Source organism: Stegodyphus dumicola, chromosome 8 (genome assembly GCF_044657685.1).
Source record: "Stegodyphus dumicola isolate Sdum_Otavi_A_Nest chromosome 8, ASM4465768v1".
NCBI classification, from domain to species: domain Eukaryota; kingdom Metazoa; phylum Arthropoda; class Arachnida; order Araneae; family Eresidae; genus Stegodyphus; species Stegodyphus dumicola.
The window spans coordinates 59166483-59173973 of NC_140775.1; positions in this window are offsets into that span (position 1 = coordinate 59166483).

Genomic DNA, 7491 nt, shown 5'->3' on the forward strand with positions numbered 1-7491 from the left:
AAAGGGCCTTTTTTTCCCCAGCCCACTCAATCGTTGAAATGGATTAAAAATAAATTCTTTCATACATTTTTAAAGCTCAAGCGTGTTAGCTGTCATAGAAAGGGCCTTTTTCATCCCAGCCCACTCAATCGCTGAAATGGATTAAAAATAAATTCTTTCATACATGTTTAAAGCTCAAGCGTGTTAGCTGTCATGGAAACTGAAATTTATGTCACGGTTTGTGTGTCACAGGTCGTCAACGGTATGATTTGAGGTGAAAATTGAAAACCCGGTATAAAAAATCTCTTTAACTTCACTTTAGAAGAAGGTGTGCGATAGAGAGATTTCGTCATGGGAAAATGTCTTTCAATGTCTTTCAATGTCCGTCATGGGAAAATGTCTTTCAATATCATGTCATCTCCTTTCAAATAGGATTGAAGGATTTTTCTTAAACTATGTTGAAATCTTGATGCATAAAAACCACGGATGGGAAATTCTGATTTATGGATGGATCATCCAATTTCGCTAGACCCTGATAAACGGTTGCTGATGAAATCCAAACGAAAACCCTAGCTTTTCAAATGGGAAACATTTTTCCCTAAAAGGAGAAATGATTTCTATTCTGTGAGACGTCAAAAATTGGAAAAAAGCTTGTGTTCACAGAAGCTCTTTCTAGAAGACTGGTCCATGGTCCAGATGCAGTAGAGAGAGAAAAAGCATGCTGCACCCTGGACAGCCCGCACAGTTCTGAACAGAAAACGTAGAATACTTTTATAGAAAAGTGTTGAAAGTGAAAGTAAAAGGCCAATCGTCTTGGCTGTAGAATTTTCACTTGGTTGCCGACTGGGAAAAATTTTTCAAAGCTCAGAAAAAAAAATTTGAGATGTTAAAAAAAAAAAAAAAAAAAAAAAAAAAAAAAAAAAAAAAAAAAAAAACTTTTGTTAATTTTTATCATGTCTTCTAGACATGATAAAAATTAACCCTACCCCCCTTTTGTGTGGGAATGTTGTCTCACTGTTTCTAAAAATAGACCATGTATACCAATATACTACAAAACGGACTTGAACGCCTGTTCTCAGTATGTAGCTATACAAATTTGAAGGTAAAATTAAAAAAAAGACATCTTTTTGGGGAAAAGGGAGTAAATTTGTATAGGAATATACTACAAACGGAATTTAAGGCCTGTTTTCAGTATATAGCTATACAAAATGGAAGGTAAAAAAAATTTAAAAAAAAGACATCTTTTTTTTCGGGGGGAAGGCAGTGAATTTGTAAAGGAATATACTACAAACGGACTTTAAAGCCTGTTTTCAGCATATAACTATACAAATTGGAAGGTAAAAAAAATAAAAAAAAGACATCTTTTTTTTCGGGGGGGGAAGGCAGTGAATTTGTATAGGAATATACTACAAACGGACTTTAATGCCTGTTTTCAGTATATAGCTATACAAATTGGAAGGTAAAAAAAAATAAAAAAAAAGACATCTTTTTTTTTTCGGGAAATTTAGTGAATTTGTATAGGAATATACTACAAACGGACTTTAATGCCTGTTTTCAGTATATAGCTATACAAATTGGAAGGTAAAAAAAAATAAAAAAAAGATATCTTTTTTGGGGAAAAGGAGTGAATTTGTATAGAAATATACTACAAGAACATCAAGAAAAGAACATCATGGGTCCAAGAATTGAAAGTAAAAGTCCAAAAACGAAATGTTAACGACTGGGAAGAAAATTTTCAAAGCTGAAAAAAAGATTAAAAAAAAAAATTTTTTTTTTTTTTTAATGTGTTAAAAGTTTTCCAGAGCTCTGAGAATTTTTCCCAGTCGGTTTCTAGAAGCAACTCGTTAATGTATTTAAACCACTCGCGTTTCAGTTTTAGATCAGTCTGTGCTGTGCACTCAACGTGGATACACGCTTCTCACTCTCCTGGGAAGAGCTTCTGTGAAGGTATGTGAACATTTTTTTCTTACTCTTTTGTATTTCATAGACTACAAATATTTATTGAGTCACCCATTTTATAGAAATGTATTCTTATTTCCTTTCAATACTTTGAGGTAGGGTAATACTTTCCCCCGTGCTACTGTTTTTGCTTTTCAAGGCTAGAAATGTTTTACTCAATAGCTGTTTTTATAGAAAACATGCTATTATTTCGTATACTGATATATTTTGTGAAATTTTAACAAATTCCTTTCAAGAAGCCAAGATCATGTGATCCACAGCTGGCTACACCCGTCAATGTAATCGAATCACGATTGTTCCATCCTATACTGATATATTTTGTGAAACTTTAACAAATTCCTTTCAAGAAGCCAAGATCTCGTGATCCACAGCTGGCTAGACTCGTCAGTGTAATCGGATCACGATTGTTCCATCCTATACTCATATATTTTGTGAAACTTTAACAAATTCCTTTCAAGAAGCCAAGATCTCGTGATCCACAGCTGGCTAGATTCGTCAGTGTAATCGGATCACGATTGTTCCATCCTATACTGATATATTTTGTGAAACTTTAACAAATTCCTTTCAAGAAGCAGAGATCTCGTGATCCACAGCTGGCTAGACCCGTCAGTGTAATCGGATCACGATTGTTCCATCCTATACTGATATATTTTGTGAAACTTTAACAAATTTCTTTCAAGAAGCCAAGATCTCGTGATCCACAGCTGACTCCATTAGTCAGGAAAAACGGATCAGGATTTTATCAATCGTATACTGATATATTTTGTGAAACTTTAACAAATCCCTTTCAACAGGGCAAGATCTCGTGATCCATAGCTGGCTAGAGCAGTCAGGATCAATGGATCACGATTGTCCCATCGTATACTGATATATTTTGTGAAACTTTAACAAGGCAAGATCTCGTGATCCACAGCTGGCTAGACTAGTCAGTGTAATCGGATCACGATTGTTCCATCCTATACTGATATATTTTGTGAAACTTTAACAAATTCCTTTCAAGAAGCCAAGATCTCGTGATCCACAGCTGGCTAGACCCGTCAGTGTAATTGGATCACGATTGTTCCATCCTATACTGATATATTTTGTGAAATTTTAACAAATTTCTTTCAAGAAGGCAAGATCTCGTGATCCAGAACTGACTCAATCAGTCAGGATGAACGGATCACGATTGTTCCATTGTATACTGATATATTTTGTGAAACTTCTTTAACAAATGACTTTCAAGAAGGCAAGATCTCGTGATCCACAGCTGACCAGACCCGTCAGAATTAACGGATGACGATAGTTCCATTGTATACTAATATATTTTGTGGAACTTTAACAAATTGTTTTCAACAAGGCAAGATCTCGTGATCCAGAGCTGACTCAATCAGTCAGGATTAACGGATAACGATTATTCCATTGTATACTGATATATTTTGTGAAACTTCTTTAACAAATGACTTTCAAGAAGGCAAGATCTCATGATCCACAGCTGACTAGACTTGTCAGAATTAACGGATCACGATTGTTCCATTGTATACTGATATATTTTGTGAAACTTCTTTAACAAATGACTTTCAAGAAGGCAAGATCCTGTGATCCACAGCTGACTCCATCAGTCAGGATAATGGATCATGATTTTTTTTCAATCGTATACTGATATATATTTTGTATATTTTGTGAAACTTTAACAAATCCTTTTCAAAAAAGGCAAGGTCTTGTGATCCACAGCTGACTCCATCAGTCAGGATAACGGATCATGATGGTTCCATCTTATACTGATATATATTTTGTCAAACGTTAACAAATGACTTTCAACAAGGCTAGATCATGTTATTCAATAGAATTGTTCAATCGTATACCTGGCATATTCTGATAAAACAACAGAATGATCCAATTTTGAATACGATCCGAATATGTTTTTATAAAATCCATTTCATATTTTGTTAAACGTGAACGACTGACTTTCAAGCTGGCTGCATGGGTGTTTTTTTTCGTGGTTTTTCCCCATGTGTAACGTGAATACGAGCCAGTTTCCCTTCCAAAGTCCTCCACGAAGGCATTTCTTAAGGCAAATAGCCCTCAAATGCTTTACCGTCATCCGAATCGACTTGACCTCTCTCCAAATTTCACGGTGTCATTTGAACGATCGAGTCGGCTGTTGGAAAAAAATGTCTGACAGCTGAAAACAATATCTCCACACACCTTCACAAAACCTCTTTCCAGGAGGAAGAAGCGTGTATTCAGCTCCAGTGCACAGTACAGACTGATTTAAAGCAGAAACGCGAGTGGTTTAAATAGATGAGAACCCTCTATAGAAATAATTTGAATATATCTGGTTTTGTGAATCAAGCCGACTGGGAAAAAATTCTCAGAGCTCAGAAAAAAAATTCTGAGATGTTAAAAAAAAAAAAAAAAACTTTTTGTTAATTTTTATCATGTCTTCTAGACATGATAAAAATTAACTCCCTTCTCTTTTTGTCTGGGAATGTTATCTCACTCTTTCTAAAAATAGACAATGACTCATTCTTTCTAAAGAATAGAATTCCAAGAAAAGATTGGATGAGTCATGGTCTATTTTTAGAAAGTGGGAGACAACATTCCTATACAAAAGATATTTTTATCATGTCTAGAAGACATGATAAAAATTAACAAAATGATTGTTTTTTTTTTTTTTTTTTTTTTTTTTTTTTACATCTCAGAATTATTTTCTGAGCTCTGAAAATATTTTCCCAGCCGATCTCATTTCGTTTTTCGACTTTCACTTTCAACTCTTCTCTTTTCTATAAAAGTATTTCGAGTTTCTGTTCAGAACACTGTGTGGGCTGTTGAAAAGGCAACACGTCTCCCTCTCTACATCAATTGGGAATACAAGATGTTCTAAAGAAGATTTCTTTGAGAATCTCTTAACCTTTCTAAACTTTAGACGAGCTAGCTGGATATTTTTTCATTTCTTTTTCAAGTATGGGTTCAAAAGATTCTTTTAAATAGTTGCAAGTAAGACGTTGTATCATTTTCTGTTGATCATGAATCTATTAAAAAATTTCAATGCCTAATTTTAGGGCTACCTATACCCGGCATGATTCATATGTTTTACTCTACATTTTAGATGAGACCCTCTCTTAAAAACACTATTTTCCTATTCAGAGTTGAAATGAGTTTCTAAAAGCATGATTCTTTTAAAAAACATGTGTGTTTGTGTAGGTGTGGTGGGACGGTTAGATTTCTTCTCTTACGAGATAGTCATCTCCACCCTCTCGTGGTCGCTGAAATCTCGTGATGGCTCAAATGAAAAGAGTTCATTTATTTTGACTCACAACCACGTTATATTTTTTTGGATATCTCCTCCAACGACTCGTGGAACTCTTTTCCATGAAATGAGGTATGTTTAGCAGTGCACGCCCTCTGAAGTGAAGCTCGGAATACTTTGAGAAATCCTGTCGAGTGGATTATGAAACCATTTTTAAAGGACCTCAGAGAAACACCCATGAAGACGATACCAACGTGTCGTTTTTCAGAAAGCATGAAGGTGGTTCATGGTGAGAGATGAGATGGTAAAATAGTTTTTTTTTTCTTAGAAAGTTGAAAAAATGGAGAGTAGAAAGACACAGTCTCTGTTTTTCGAAACTGAGTAGGAGGGTCATTTTGAGATGAGCTGGAAAATATTTTCTGAGAGATTTGAAAAAAAAATTTTAAAAATAAAAAATATATATATTATATAATATATATATTATATAATATATATATTATATAATATATATTATAAATACTTTTTGTTCATTTTTATCATGTCTTCAGACATAATAAAAATGAACGACATCTCTCTTTTTTCTTTGAAACCTCTTTCAACCTATCTTGTCCTGTTTCTCAAGTAACATTTCTTTCCTGAAAAGCTAATTTCTTTAGAAACCTAAGACAACTCTTTTCCTGAAAAGCTAATTTCTTTAGACACGTAAGACAACAGGTAGAGACATCCTTCGAACCAAAAAGAGAGTAGATATCCTTTTGAATAATGTCGAATAGACAAAAGACGGCTAGCCATTTCAGTTCTATGCTTTTTTTTCCTAGGGACGATCCACGAAGGGTCCTCTTTTGTCCACGAAGCGTGGTTCACCCATGAATTAAACACGTAGACTCGAAACTTTCTAACATCTCTACCTCCACGGTGCAGTTTGAAAGGAAGGTGACCCACCCATCACCCCAGCTATGAAATGAAACGTCAAAACAGTGCACACGTTCTAGAATAAGAACCCTTGTAGACATTTGGGGGCTCTACAGCACAGACTCAACAGAAACAAAACGATAAAAACTTTCATAGATCCCAGAGAGTGGATGTGCTTAAAAATAAGGTGATGTCTCGTCGATCAAATCAGCTGTAAATAAATGTCTAAGAGCTGTGAAGAATGGATGGCCTACCTTCACAAAAGCTCTTTCTAGGAGGGAAAAGTATGCATCCAAGCAGAATACACAGCACAGACTGATGTTAAGTCGAAACTGGAGTGATTTCAATACACAAGTATGAATTCGTTCTAATAACACTTTAGATAGGTCTTGTTTGACTCATTGAGTCGAGGGGGAAAACATTGACGTGTTGCTTTTCCAACAGCCCACACTGTCTGAACAGAAACGTAGAATACTTTTATAGATAGAAGAAGAATTGAAAGTGAAAGTAAAAAAACGAAATCGGATCGGCTGGGAAAATATTTTCAGAGCTCAGAAAAAAATTCTGAGATGTAAAAAGAAAAAAAAAAAACAATCTTTTTGTTAATTTTTATCATGTCTTCTAGACATGATAAAAATTAACTCACCCTCCCTTTTGTATACGAATGTTGTCTCCCACTTTCTAAAAATAGACCATGACTCATCCAATCTTTTCTTGGAATTCTATTCTTTAGAAAGAATGAGTCATGGTCTATTTTTAGAAAGAGTGAGATAACATTCCCAGACAAAAAGAGAAGGGAGTTAATTTTTATCATGTCTAGAAGACATGATAAAAATTAACAAAAAGTTTTTTTTTTTTTTTTAACATCTCAGAATTTTTTTTCTGAGCTCTGAGAATTTTTTCCCAGTCGGCTTGATTCACAAAACCAGATATATTCAAATTATTTCTATAGAGGGTTCTCATCTATTTAAACCACTCGCGTTTCTGCTTTAAATCAGTCTGTACTGTGCACTGGAGCTGAATACACGCTTCTTCCTCCTGGAAAGAGGTTTTGTGAAGGTGTGTGTAGATATTGTTTTCAGCTCTCAGACATTTTTTTCCAACAGCCGACTCGATCGTTCAAATGACACCGTGGAAGTTGGAGAGAGGTCAAGTCGATTTGGAGGACGGTAAAGCATTTGAGGGCTATTTGCCTTAAGAAATGCCTTCGTGGAGGACTTTGGAAGGGAAACTGGCTCGTATTCACGTTACACATGGGGAAAAACCACGAAAAAAAACACCCATGCAGCCAGCTTGAAAGTCAGTCGTTCACGTTTAACAAAATATTAAATGGATTTTATAAAAACATATTCGGATCGTATTCAAAATTGGATCATTCTGTTGTTTTATCAGAATATGCCAGGTATACG